We start from the raw sequence: 12,629 nt of genomic DNA, 5'->3' as shown, positions 1-12,629 counted from the left end.
TTGCTAATTTGATGAGGTGCTAGATCGATTCCTTGATTTTAACGTTATAAATCATACAAGGTTTTGTCATTTTTTATTTTAATGTTTTTTTATGAAACTGCAATAAAGTATTTTTTTTTTTAGATATCCATCCATAATTTCTTAGCTTCGCTACTTATGGATGTTGTCATCCTTGTTTATTTTCACATATTTTCCTTTTTTCTTTTAGTTGTTTAGACAACTGAACGTCTGCTATATATGTAATGTATAGCTCGCTTTGTCCGTTTGTTCATTCCATTAATATTTGGTGCTTTGCTACTTATGGATGTTGTCATTCTTGTATAAGATATCAAGGATTGACGTCAATGAAGGGCACGTTAAAAAGTGTCAATAAAAAATAAAAGTTTATCTTAATCATGAAAAACAAGCGTGATTTTTAAAAAACAAACATTTTACGGATAGTAGCTATTCTTTATAACAAGAGTTTGTCCGAACGTCATATTGGTCTTGAGCAGGTTAATGCGGCCCAGTTAAGTGCGCAATTCCAGGGATCTTAAGGTAAAAGACAATGGAAGATAAATTGATGTACATCCCCAATGTCTATTTTACTTTTGTAGATTAATATTGAACCAAACAATAAAATTCAATAAAAATACCCAAAAATTTTGAAACAACAAATAACATTTTGTAAAAAAAATTTGGTTTTTTAATATCATTCTATTGTACTCTCTTTCTCTGTCTTTATATTGGTGTCTTAAATTTCACTCTTATGTTGTAAAAGTCCTGACTAAATGACGGACGGATTGACAGACAATGTGAATTATAGAGTAGCATCGCTACTACAAGATAAAAACTCATGTATCCTCCCCCTCCCCCCTGGCAAAATCAAGGGGGAAGGACAACTGTCCCTAGATATTCCCACCCACTTTAAATTTGGGAAATACATACAATTACAGAGTAACGTTAAAACGTGCGTACGAACATACCATAATCACAGAGTATCTGCTCTACAAAAATTTCATATTTGTTTCAGTGGACAGCATTTTAAAAAAGGCTTTCTATTTAATTTCTATCTAATCCTCAAAGTTTTTTAATAACGTTTTCTTATTGGGTTGCTTAACAACTTTGGGGACTTTCTTGAATTTTATTAGTTGATTCATAAAGTTGAGTCAAACATTTCAACTATTTTCACTAGTTTTAATCTACAGAAGGGGTAATTATGAGTATCATCACTTGGGATGTACCTCAAATTATCGGCCATTGTCTTATCCCTTTAGATCCCTGCTTTTTCTTTCCAAACAACCAGGGTGTTAGGTGAAGTAACACCCAATAGACAACCAACATGTTGTTTACACGTCCTTTGTCTGGAAGTCCCATAAAGTTGCTCCTGTTTTGATCCAGGGCATTTTCCTTATACTAACTATTAATGTCATGCACCTGGAATTTTTCATGTCTTTAGTTATGACGGGGTGTTAAGGTCACAGTTATTCTAGAGGAGCAAAGCTTCTCTACAACTAAATTAATAAATATATGTTTATTGATAATTGTAACTCATGTATGTGTACCCAACTCTAAATCTTCCTTATTTTTATGTTACTGAGCTGCCTTGATATTGGGAGGAATGGAAGAAAAAGCCACCTACAGAAACAGTCAGACATAACCTAGTTATAATAGAGTATCTGCGCTACTTATGAAAATATTTTATCATTTACCTAACTACGGATATGTCAACAACAAGGCCACAGTAATTCCAGAGGAGCAAAGCTACTCTACAACTAAATTAAGAAATATACGTTTATTAATAATTCATCATACATATGTGTATCCAACACTATAACTACGTTATTTTTATCTATAATGCAAAGAAGAACAATGTCTGTCTGTCTGTTTGTTTGTTTATCCCTAACAGGGTAGCTTCTCATAGGTCCTGGAAAGGTTTAAAACTATTTTGGGGGGAGGGTACAACCACCCTGAAAAGAGAAATCGCCCCTAGAAAAAAATGATAACCACCCCCCCCCCCCTAAAAAAAAGATAATTCAAAGGCAAAGTCCTTGAAAGCAAAGCTTCTCTATAACTAAAATAATAATTATAAAACAGAATAGATCTGCCTAATTCATGAGTACCTAACAATATATCTTCCTTACTATGTTTAACTTTTTTCATTTTTATAATCATATTTTAAAATTAAAGTTTTAAAATCAGTAAAGGATTTACACAAGTAAAGCTGGGAAAAATATATACCAATAACTTGGTCTAGTAAAATAATAGCTGTGCTACTTATAAAAATAAATATTTTAACACTGACCTAAGGGGTTAAATAACTGTATTTCCCTATCCCAATCACCTTGTGCTGACTCTCAATTGGGTCTTTGAAAATCAACCAATAGTGTGGAGAATATTAACACAGCCAAGTAGAAGAAAACAATTTGCAAGCAGACGAAACAGGTCATTAGAAAAGGGGTAGAGGTATCTGTATATAATATATTATATATTATAATGTAAATGTTTTAATTTTTACCTTTTAAATAAAAACTAAAAATAATTGCTAATTATCACTCCAGTAAAGAAGCAACTAAAATATAAATATCCCATTCTTATCTTCCAGTTTAATTTTTAATAATACGTGGCAAGTAAGCATTCAGCCACCTGGCTGCGGGTGCAGCTAGCACTAAAAAAAGCTGCTGTCACTGGGGCACAAATTAAAGGTGGCAGCAGTGTCTCATTACAGTTGCGGCAGCTGTGTCTCATTACAGTTGCGGCAGCTGTGTCTTATTACAGTTGCGGCAGCTGTGTCTCATTACAGTTGCGGCAGCTGTGTCTCATTACAGTTGCGGCAGCTGTGTCTCATTACAGTTGCGGCAGCTGTGTCTCATTACAGTTGCGGCAGCTGTGTCTCATTACAGTTACGGCAGCTGTGTCTCATTACAGTTGCGGCAGCTGTGTCTCATTACAGTTACGGCAGCTGTGTCTCATTACACTTGCGGCAGCTGTGTCTCATTACAGTTGCGGCAGATGTGTCTCATTACAGTTGCGGCAGCTGTGTCTCATTACAGTTGTGGCAGATGTGTCTCATTACAGTTGTGGCAGCTGTGTCTCATTACAGTTGCGGCAGCTGTGTCACATTACAGTTGCGGCAGCTGTGTATCATTACACTTGCGGCAGCTGTGTCTCATTACAGTTGCGGCAGCTGTGTCTCATTACAGTTGCGGCAGCTGTGCTCATTACAGTTGCGGCAGCTGTGTCTCATTACAGTTGCGGCAGCTGTGTCTCATTACAGTTGCGGCAGCTGTGTCTCATTACAGTTGCGGCAGCTGTGTCTCATTACAGTTGCGGCAGCTGTGCTCATTACAGTTGCGGCAGCTGTGTCTCATTACAGTTGCGGCAGCTGTGTCTCATTACAGTTGCGGCAGCTGTGTCTCATTACAGTTGCGGCAGCTGTGTCTCATTACAGTTGTGGCAGCTGTGTCTCATTACAGTTGCGGCAGCTGTGTCTCATTACAGTTGCGGCAGCTGTGTCTCATTACAGTTAAGGCAGCTGTGTCTCATTAATTACACTTACGGCAGCAGAGCCTCAGCTCAAGGTATAAGACAATGGCCGACTAATTGATGCACATCCCCAGTGTTATTACACAAAATTACCCCTTCTGTAGACTACAATCAGTGGTTGAAACGTAAAGACACTCAATTTGAAAAATCAACCAATCAAATTTCATTAACAGACCCTTAAGTTGTTAAGCCAACAAATAAGAAAAAGTTATTATAAAACTTTGGGGACTTTTAATGAATTAAACAACCCATTGTCCCCTCTTTCACTCTCTCTTTCTCTCTCTCTCTCTCTCTCTCTCTCTCTCTCTCTCTCTCTCTCTCTCTTTCTCTCTCTCTCTCCCTTCTCTCTCTCTCTCCCTTCTCTCTCTCTCTCTGACAGAACCTTGTATTTTGTAGACAAAAAATCCAGGACAGGGATATAATACCTGTAGATAAACTATTTTACCCCTTTGTACTCTGTGTTGATAATGATTGCAGCAATTTATTTTAAACAAGGCTGAAGGGGTTCTTTGTTCCATAAGGCACATTGAGGGAAACAACCTGTCAAACAAAAAGTCAGAATAATTTATTGAGTAGAACTTTTAAAAAAATCAAGAGCTCGATCTTTAAATCATTTTAGTGGTGAGCCAGATCGGGGTGCGCCGAATTTCAGCCAATCACAGCGTGGCATTTCATAAAATGCTGTGCTCTCATTGGTGGAAAGTTGGCTCACCCCGATATGGCTCACCACTAAAATGATTTAAAGATCAAGCTAAGGATGACAACATCCATAAAAGCGAAGCTCTTTAATATAACTATTCATAATGATGGAACGGCTCTCCTTGGTGGAGTGTAGGCAGAAGACTTTGCAGCTGGTGGTGGTGGCTGGTGGATGCACGTCGTACACGCTCTTCCTTGACATCTTCACAGGAGTACCCCAAGGTGCTGTTACATCACCTGTTCTGTTCAACTTTTACCTGACAAACCTGCCCAGACCACCCAAAGGTATATATATTGTTCAATATGCTGATGATATATCTATATATACCACTGGCAAAGATCTTGATGCTATGACGAATGCCATCAACAATTATGTCAAACAGATCACTGACTATCTTGAAGAGAGAGAACTTGTTGTTTCACCTGAGAAATCTACTGTGACCTTTTTCACAACTGATACAAGACAATTCAACATCCATCCACAAGTTAAGATCAAAGACCAACTTGTCCCACTTGAAGGAACCCCTACTTTACTTGGCGTCACATTTGACACCATGTTTACCTTTGCCACCCACACGACCAACACCATCAAGAAGGCCAAAACCAAGATAAACATCCTGAAATGCCTATCTGGGACTGAATGGGGACAGGACAAGGAAACTCTTGTTATGACTTATAAATCCATTGGTCGCAGTGTGCTAGAATATGGTGCTCCAATATGGACTCCTATCCTAGCAGACAATCATTGGAAAAGACTTCAGACTGTTCAAAATCAAGCTTTGAAAGTTGCCACAGGTTGCCACAGACTCGCACATGACGACCATATCCATCATGAAACCAAGGTCCTGCCTGTTAAAGACCACTGCCAAATGGTAACTAAACAATTTTTACTAAATTGCTATTTACCTGATCATCCTGGCAACAAGCATATTGATACTCAGAGACCACCCAGGAACCTAAAACCCACAATGTATCAATATACACCTGAAATGGCGAACTTCACTCCAATCACAAATAAACGTGAATTAAAGAGAGGCATCAAATCCATCCATACAAGCTCAGTAAGAGAAAGCATAGACAAACTTGGAAATAACCGAGTTCTAAATGCTAAACCTCCAGAAATCCATCCATCTGAGCTGGAGCTGAACAGAAAAGCCAGAACAACCCTCTCACAGCTAAGATCCGGATTCTGCAAGAATCTATTTTCTTTCAAGAACAGAATAAGCAAAGGTGAAATCCCAGATATCTGTCCTGACTGCAATCTGGGACCACATGATGTTTCACATCTGTTCAACTGTACAGTAAACCCTACAAACCTCACCCCCCGAGATCTATGGACGCAGCCTATTCTGGCCTCAGAATTTTTAAACTTACAAGACAATGGAATTACCTAATTTCTGATAATATTAATAATGGAACGGCTCCATCCCGCAGTGGCTAACCAACCAACCAACCAATATAACTATTAGGACTTTATTATAGAGATGCTTCGCTTATATCATTGTACTTTGTAGTCCTAGAAATCAGTATTCCAAAATTATCATGAATATGATAATCACTTCACATGAAAAAGTGTTATCAAAATAATTAAAAATCAACTCAGCTCAGCCATTAAAGTTAACAAAGTTTAGAGAGAGAGAGAAAGAGAAAGAGAGAGACAGAGAGAAATAGAGAGAAAGAGACAATTAAATAGATAGATAGAGAGAAAGATGGAGAGAGAGAAAAAGAGAGAAAGAGAAATAGAAAGCAAGAAAGGAGAGAGAAATAGAGTCAAAGAGAGAGACAGAGAGAGAGAGAGAGATAAAAGTATATAAAAAGTAAAGAGTAGTTGTGCTTAAAAAAAACAGCTTATCTGCTTATATGAAGATAAGACAAAACAAAATTTAACATTTTCCTCTGGATTTAAGTCATATCCGGTGGATAGAAACCAGTTCTTTATTATTTCCGCATCCGCGGCCAACTGATTATGGAACCATAAATACAACCTTGGTTGAATAATATGTATTTAGAACGTAAAATATTTTTGCACTTTCACAAAAAGTACCTTCTTGAACACTGACCCCCCCTCCCCACCCATCCCACCTTTTTAGTAGCGAAGCTACTCTATAATTTGAAATGTCCGTCTGAAACGTTTAGGGGGAAACGTGATTTTTCGGCTCCTTTTTAAGATAGACTGCTGAAATTTTCAGGGATTGAATAAGTTTACATTTGACATATTTCTATTAAGATATACTAATCGGTTGTGGTGCTAGATCGATTCCTAGATTTCCACAATAAAAAATCATAAAATATACAAAATATTTTTTTATCTTATCCTACATATGACGAACGACTTTTAAAGTTGTTGTAGTAACAAAAAAATGAAGGCAATTCTTTCTTTTTCTTTTTTTTTGGGGGGGGTTGGGCATTATAAACAGCTTTCTGCAGATATAAAAATATTTATAAACCTTTTACATTGTAAGTAAAGGAGAATTATATCGGTCCGGCGGTTACAACCTTACTACCTTATATAATAGGATACGAAAAATTTATAAATACCTCAGATATGACGACTTTTAATGTTGTTGTATAACAATAATAAAAAAAGGATGACAACATCCATAAGTAGCGAAGCTCAAACATGATGAAGGGATATCGGAAAAAAAATTACTATAGAGCAGTGTCATAATTAGAGTAAAACACTAGAGGGAGAAAGGGTAAAATAACTGTATCTCCACATCGCAACCACCTTGTGCAACCTTTTTATTGGGTCATTGAAAATCAACCAATGGTGTCGCTTATATTAAAAAAGCCAAGTAGCAGAAAATAATTTAGGAGCAGACAAAATAGGTCTTTGAAAAAGGAAGGAAGGTAGTTGTCTGTATATACATATATACAATAGATCTGTTGTGTCATACACTAAACATTAAACTTGATAAAAAAATTTAAATAACTAAACCTTTAAAATCATGCAACCTTTAAAATCACGCAACCTTTAAAATCACAAATAACATATAGATTAGATAGGCATATGTCATAGGAATCTTCCCTAAAAATTTCAGCTGTCTATCTTGAATAGGAGCCGAGAAAATCACGTTTCTCCCAATTCATTAATTAAGGACAGACGGACGGACAGCGGACATTCGGAATTATAGAGTAGCTTTGCTACTAACAAGGAAGGCAATTCTTTAACAAAGAAGATTAAAACATGTTATACATTTTTTGGGGGGGAGGACGGTATTATAAACAGCTTTCCGCAGATATAAAAATGTACAATTATAAGATTCAAACCAGTTTTTTCAGCCCCGAAATGTCGGGCTAAAATGGTTGTACATTTTTAGATTCAAAGAAAACTAGATACAATACGATGCTTTACATAATTTTTCAGTATGGCTAATCCACCGGATATTAATCAATTTCGAAAACATATTAAAAAAGAATATTCATTGCAGTGACGTGGATAGGATAATCTTTTTTAAACTAAATTTACATGAAAGTAAAGTGTATAAAGTGTCCTACCACCCGTTCGTACGTCCGTTTTAAACCAGTTCTTTATTATTTCCGCATCCGCGGCCAACTGACTATGGAACCGTAATTACAACCTTGGTTGAATAATATGTATTTACAACGTATAATATATTTCGGGCTTCCACAAAAAGTACCTTCTAGAGCACTGAAACCCCCTATTCCACCTTTTTAAAAGCGAAGCTTTTCTATAATTAGGGTTGGTCCGTCTGTGCGTCCGGAACGGTTAGCTTTGTTCGTTATTTTGGGCATGTTAGAATTGTCCTATCGATATTAATGGCGATTCCTGTAGGAGTTGGGTACGTGTTGAGTATGTTAATGTGCCAGAATAGCAAAAGGTGACAATAATAACCAAGGGATCTAAAGGGATAAGACAATGGCTGATAAATTTATGTGCATCCCCAATAAATGATAAGCAAAATTACCTCTTCTGCAGATTACAATAAGTGTTTCAAACGTTTAGACGCTTATCTAAATAAATCAACCAATAAAGTTTAATAAAACTCCCCAAGGTTTTTAAGCCAACGAATAAGATAACGTTACCATAAGACTTTGGGCTGTTTATTACACAAGTCCCCAAAGTTATATAACAATGTTTTCTTATTCGTTGGCATAATAACTTTGGGGACTTTTAATAATTTTTATTGGTTGTTTCAATAAGTTGAAAGTTCAATCGTTTTACCAACTTATTATTATCTACAGAAGGGGAAATTTGTGTATCATCATTTGGGATGTACATCAATTTATCGGTTATAGATATTTTGACTTATTAAATGAACCAACCAATCAAAATTCAATTATAGCCTCCAAGGTTGTTAAGCCAAAGAAAACGTTATTTTAAAACTATGGGGGAACCTAGTACTAGTGTCTAACTTTTTATCTTTGTGACGTAACAAAAATCAAAGGATGAGAGGGGAGGTGGGAAAGGAAACCCCTAAAAAAGAGATGGATTTTTGTTACGTCACAAAGATAAAAAGTTAGACACTATTACTAGGTTCCTATGGGGACTAGTGTAATAAACAGCCCAGTGTCCCCTCCCTCACTCCTTGGCTTATTTATCTCTTAGATAAATAAACTTTTATATACACGAAAATTTATAAGAAATATGATATGTTTCATAAATTCAGGAGTTTAAAACATTAGTTTTTAGTTAAATATTACAATATTGAAAAGTGTTTTAAGTAGTTAAAAATCATTCATTTTTTAAAGCAAAGCTTTTTTATAATTAGGGTCGGTTTGTACGTACGTCCGTCTGCAACTGTTAGCTCTTTTTGTGTAACGATAAGGTCTTTTCGTTAATTTAGATATATTAGAATTGTCAAATCGATTTCAAACTTTGAATTATGATTCCCATAACAGTTAGGAACAATTTAGCAAGCGTAGCAACTCTATAATTGTTAATATTTTAATGTGTTTTATGTGTTATAATTATCCTATTCATTTTTTTGTAGTAATGATTCTTAATAGATCATGGTATAATTTTATAAGCGAAGCATTTCTAGAATCAAGTCCTAAGAACGTAAGTATGTGTGTGTCCGTCTGTTTGTCTATCTGTCTGTGTGTTTTGTGTGTGTATCAAAGGATCTCACTAACCACTGAACCGATATGGTTCTCTTTTACAGTGGAGCTATAGGGAATCATCATATTTACGTCAAATATGTTCCAAAAGAAATTGAAATCTTAAGCTTCAGACAAAAAACGCATTTTTTTTCTTTTTCCGTATTATAACATTAAAAAAGTTTTTTGTAGGGCCTATAAAAAATGACGTCATACTGGACTACCATTTATCAATTAAAATATATACTGGCCTGCTATCGGTAATTTAGTCTGTGTAGCGGCCTAACATTGGTCATTTGTATTGTAAGACGTCATTCATTTCATAAACACTTTAAAGAGCTTCTAAATAAAAGACACACAATCTTTCCAACATTCCCCACACCCCACACAAATTTTTTAAAATATATCTTTTAAAAAAGGGTTGGGTTGTAGTTGCCCCAAAGTCCTTAGGGTTAGAGTTAGAATCAAAATAGCCACTCCCTTATATTTAAATTATTTAATCATTTAAGGGGGGGGGGGCGGGGGGATGTTATCTGTGTTCCACCGGCTATATGTGGGAAGGCACCAAATACTATATTATTAAAGAATTTGAATCTATTAAAATTCTAATATTTTCTATAAATTTCTAGTAAAAGATAAGGTTTGGTAATGTGTGGGGGGGATGATTTTCCCTTTCAAAATAAAGGATGTTGCTTTATATCTGAAGCAAAACAGTTTTAATTCAGAGATCTAAAGGGATAAGACAATGGCAGATAAATTTATGTATATCTCCAATGAAAAACAAAATTACCCCTTTTGTAGATTTTAACTAGTGTCTAAAACATAATGAACCAACCAATCAAAATTCGATAAAAGTCCCTAAAGGTAACAAATAAAAAACTTTGGGGACTAGTATAATAAACAGCCCAATGTCCCCTACCTCCCTGGCTTAACCTTGTACATAATTATAACAGTGACTAAGAACTAAAATTTTATATGAAAAACAAACAATTTCCAAGATAAGAGGATTTGTCATAAAAAAATAATTCCGACATTTATCAATCATTCATTATTTCATAAACTAGCGGTTACGCCCCTAGAGGCCTCTAGGGGCACTTGAGGAGGGGAGAGTCGAATTTGATAACCCAATCTATTATTTAAGATTATAAAAGAAACAGTAAAAAAAATTAATTTAGTTTTTAAAAAATATTTTTTTTTGTGTGTGGGTCATTTTTTTCTAGGGGCGATTTCTCTTGGGATGGTGGTGGTACCCTCCCCCAAAATAGTTATAAACCTTCCCGGGACCTATGAGAAGCTACCCTGTTAAGGAGAACTCGATCGGTTCAGCAGTTAGCGAGATCCTTCGGTACAAACAGACAAATAGACAAACACACATCCTGTTACTTTACTACAAGGATTTATATTTCATTAAAACTATACTACAATAGTCCTCAAAGTTTTAAAAAACGATTTCATATTCGTTTGTTTTACACCTTTGGGTACTTTAATTAAATTTTGGTTAATTGGTTCATTCAGGTTTATGTCCAAACATTTCAACCATTAATTTTAATAGATAGAAGGGGTAATTTTGTTTATTGCCATTGGAGATGTGTATTAATGTAACGGCCATTGTCTTATCCCTTTAGATCCCTGAATTAAAATTAATATTTATTATTCAGTTGTCATATCACTCACCCTAAAATTCCTCATATACTTTTTAAAAAGGTCGGGACATTCCCTCAAATTGACTTGAGATACCTTGAGACCCCCCTTAGAAAAAAAATAGAAGTAATGGAAATACGTCTTAGGTTGAGTAAAGTTTGCCCCCCTAAAACTTAGAAACCCTCATTTTACCCCCTTCAAAATAAAAAAAAAAGCTTTGACATCCCTAAAGGGTAGGTCAGGGGGGGGGAAGTATCGAATTTAACCTAGCCTAACCTTGGGTGAACGTATTATATCATTAATATTTTTAAATAAAATAAAGGGGGGGGGTTAAGTGGTCGCATTTTGAGAGATACTGCCCATAGGTCTTAACAGGGAGGGAGGGGACATTGGATTGTTTATTACACTAGTCCGCAAAGTTTGCTTAAAAACTTTTGGGACTTTTATTTAATTTAGATTGGTTCGATAAGTTAAGTGTCCAAAAATTTCAACCATTATCTATTATCTACAGAAGGGGTAATTTTGTGTATCACCATTGGTGATATATTTTATGTAATTTATCGGCCATTGTCTTATCCCTTTCGATCCATGAATCTAAAGCTTTTTAGAATTTTCATATCTCTCAAAGCCAGAGAGATAAGGTTTAAAATCTGAAACATTGTATACAAAAAGTTTTCTCATATACTTCATTATTGACTGAGTGGTGAATAGTTATTTATCGCATCGTATTATAGACACCTTTCCGTGGATATTAAAATGAAAAATATATATGAAATATTATAAAATTTGAACCAGTTTTGTTAGCCCTGAGAGGCCGAAGGCCCAATCTTACAAAATTGTTATTAATTTTATAATTTTTTTTTTGATAATCGTGAAAAATAGTCTGTAATACGTAAACATGATTTTTCAGTATGGTTGAGAACAGGTTCTAATCCAGTGGATAGTATTTGGTTTCGAAGCCATACTGAGAAAAAAAGTTAAAATTATATGTTAGTTAAATAATATATCCTCATGTAAAAGTAACAGGATGTGTGTGTGTCTGAGTATGAGTATATGTGTTTGTGTGTGTGTGTGAGTATGTGTGCGAGTATGTGTATGAATGTGAGTAGGTGTGTGGTATATGTATGTGTGTGTGTGTGTATGTGAGAGTGTGTGTGTATGTGTGTGTGAGTGTGTGTGTATGAGTGTGAGTATGTGTGTGAGGGTGTGAGTATGTGTGTGTGTGTGAGTATGTGTGTGTGGGTGTGAGTATGTGTGTGTGTGAGTATGAGTATATGTGTGTGTGTGTGGGTGTGTTTGGGTATGTGAGTATGTGTGTGTGTGAGTATATGTATATGTGTTTTTGTGTGTGTGTGTGTGTGTTTGTGCAGAAAAGGATATCGCTAACCACTGAACCGATATGGTTCTCCTTTAGAGAGAAGCATATCAAAGGTTCAAGGAATGTTTATAAATATTATCGGGAGGATAACCCCACCCTCCCAAGAAAAATCAGCCCTAGGAAAAAAAAGACCCCAAAAAGTTTAAATTAAAAGTTGGAGGTTCGACTTTGATTACAAAAAAGTTAAAAATCAGCATGTTTTAAACGGACCTTTAAATGAACGGGCTTTCTGGTAACGATTTTAGAGTTGCTACGCTCACTTAATTTTTTTTAGGAATCAACATGCAAAGTTTCAAATCGATAGGACAATTCTATCCTGTCTAAA

The sequence above is a fragment of the Acartia tonsa genome, chromosome 13, assembly GCF_053477335.1.
Source record: "Acartia tonsa isolate MP-2025a chromosome 13, ASM5347733v1, whole genome shotgun sequence".
In the NCBI taxonomy this organism is placed as follows: Eukaryota; Metazoa; Arthropoda; class Copepoda; order Calanoida; family Acartiidae; genus Acartia; species Acartia tonsa.
This window is presented reverse-complemented; position numbering follows the sequence as displayed.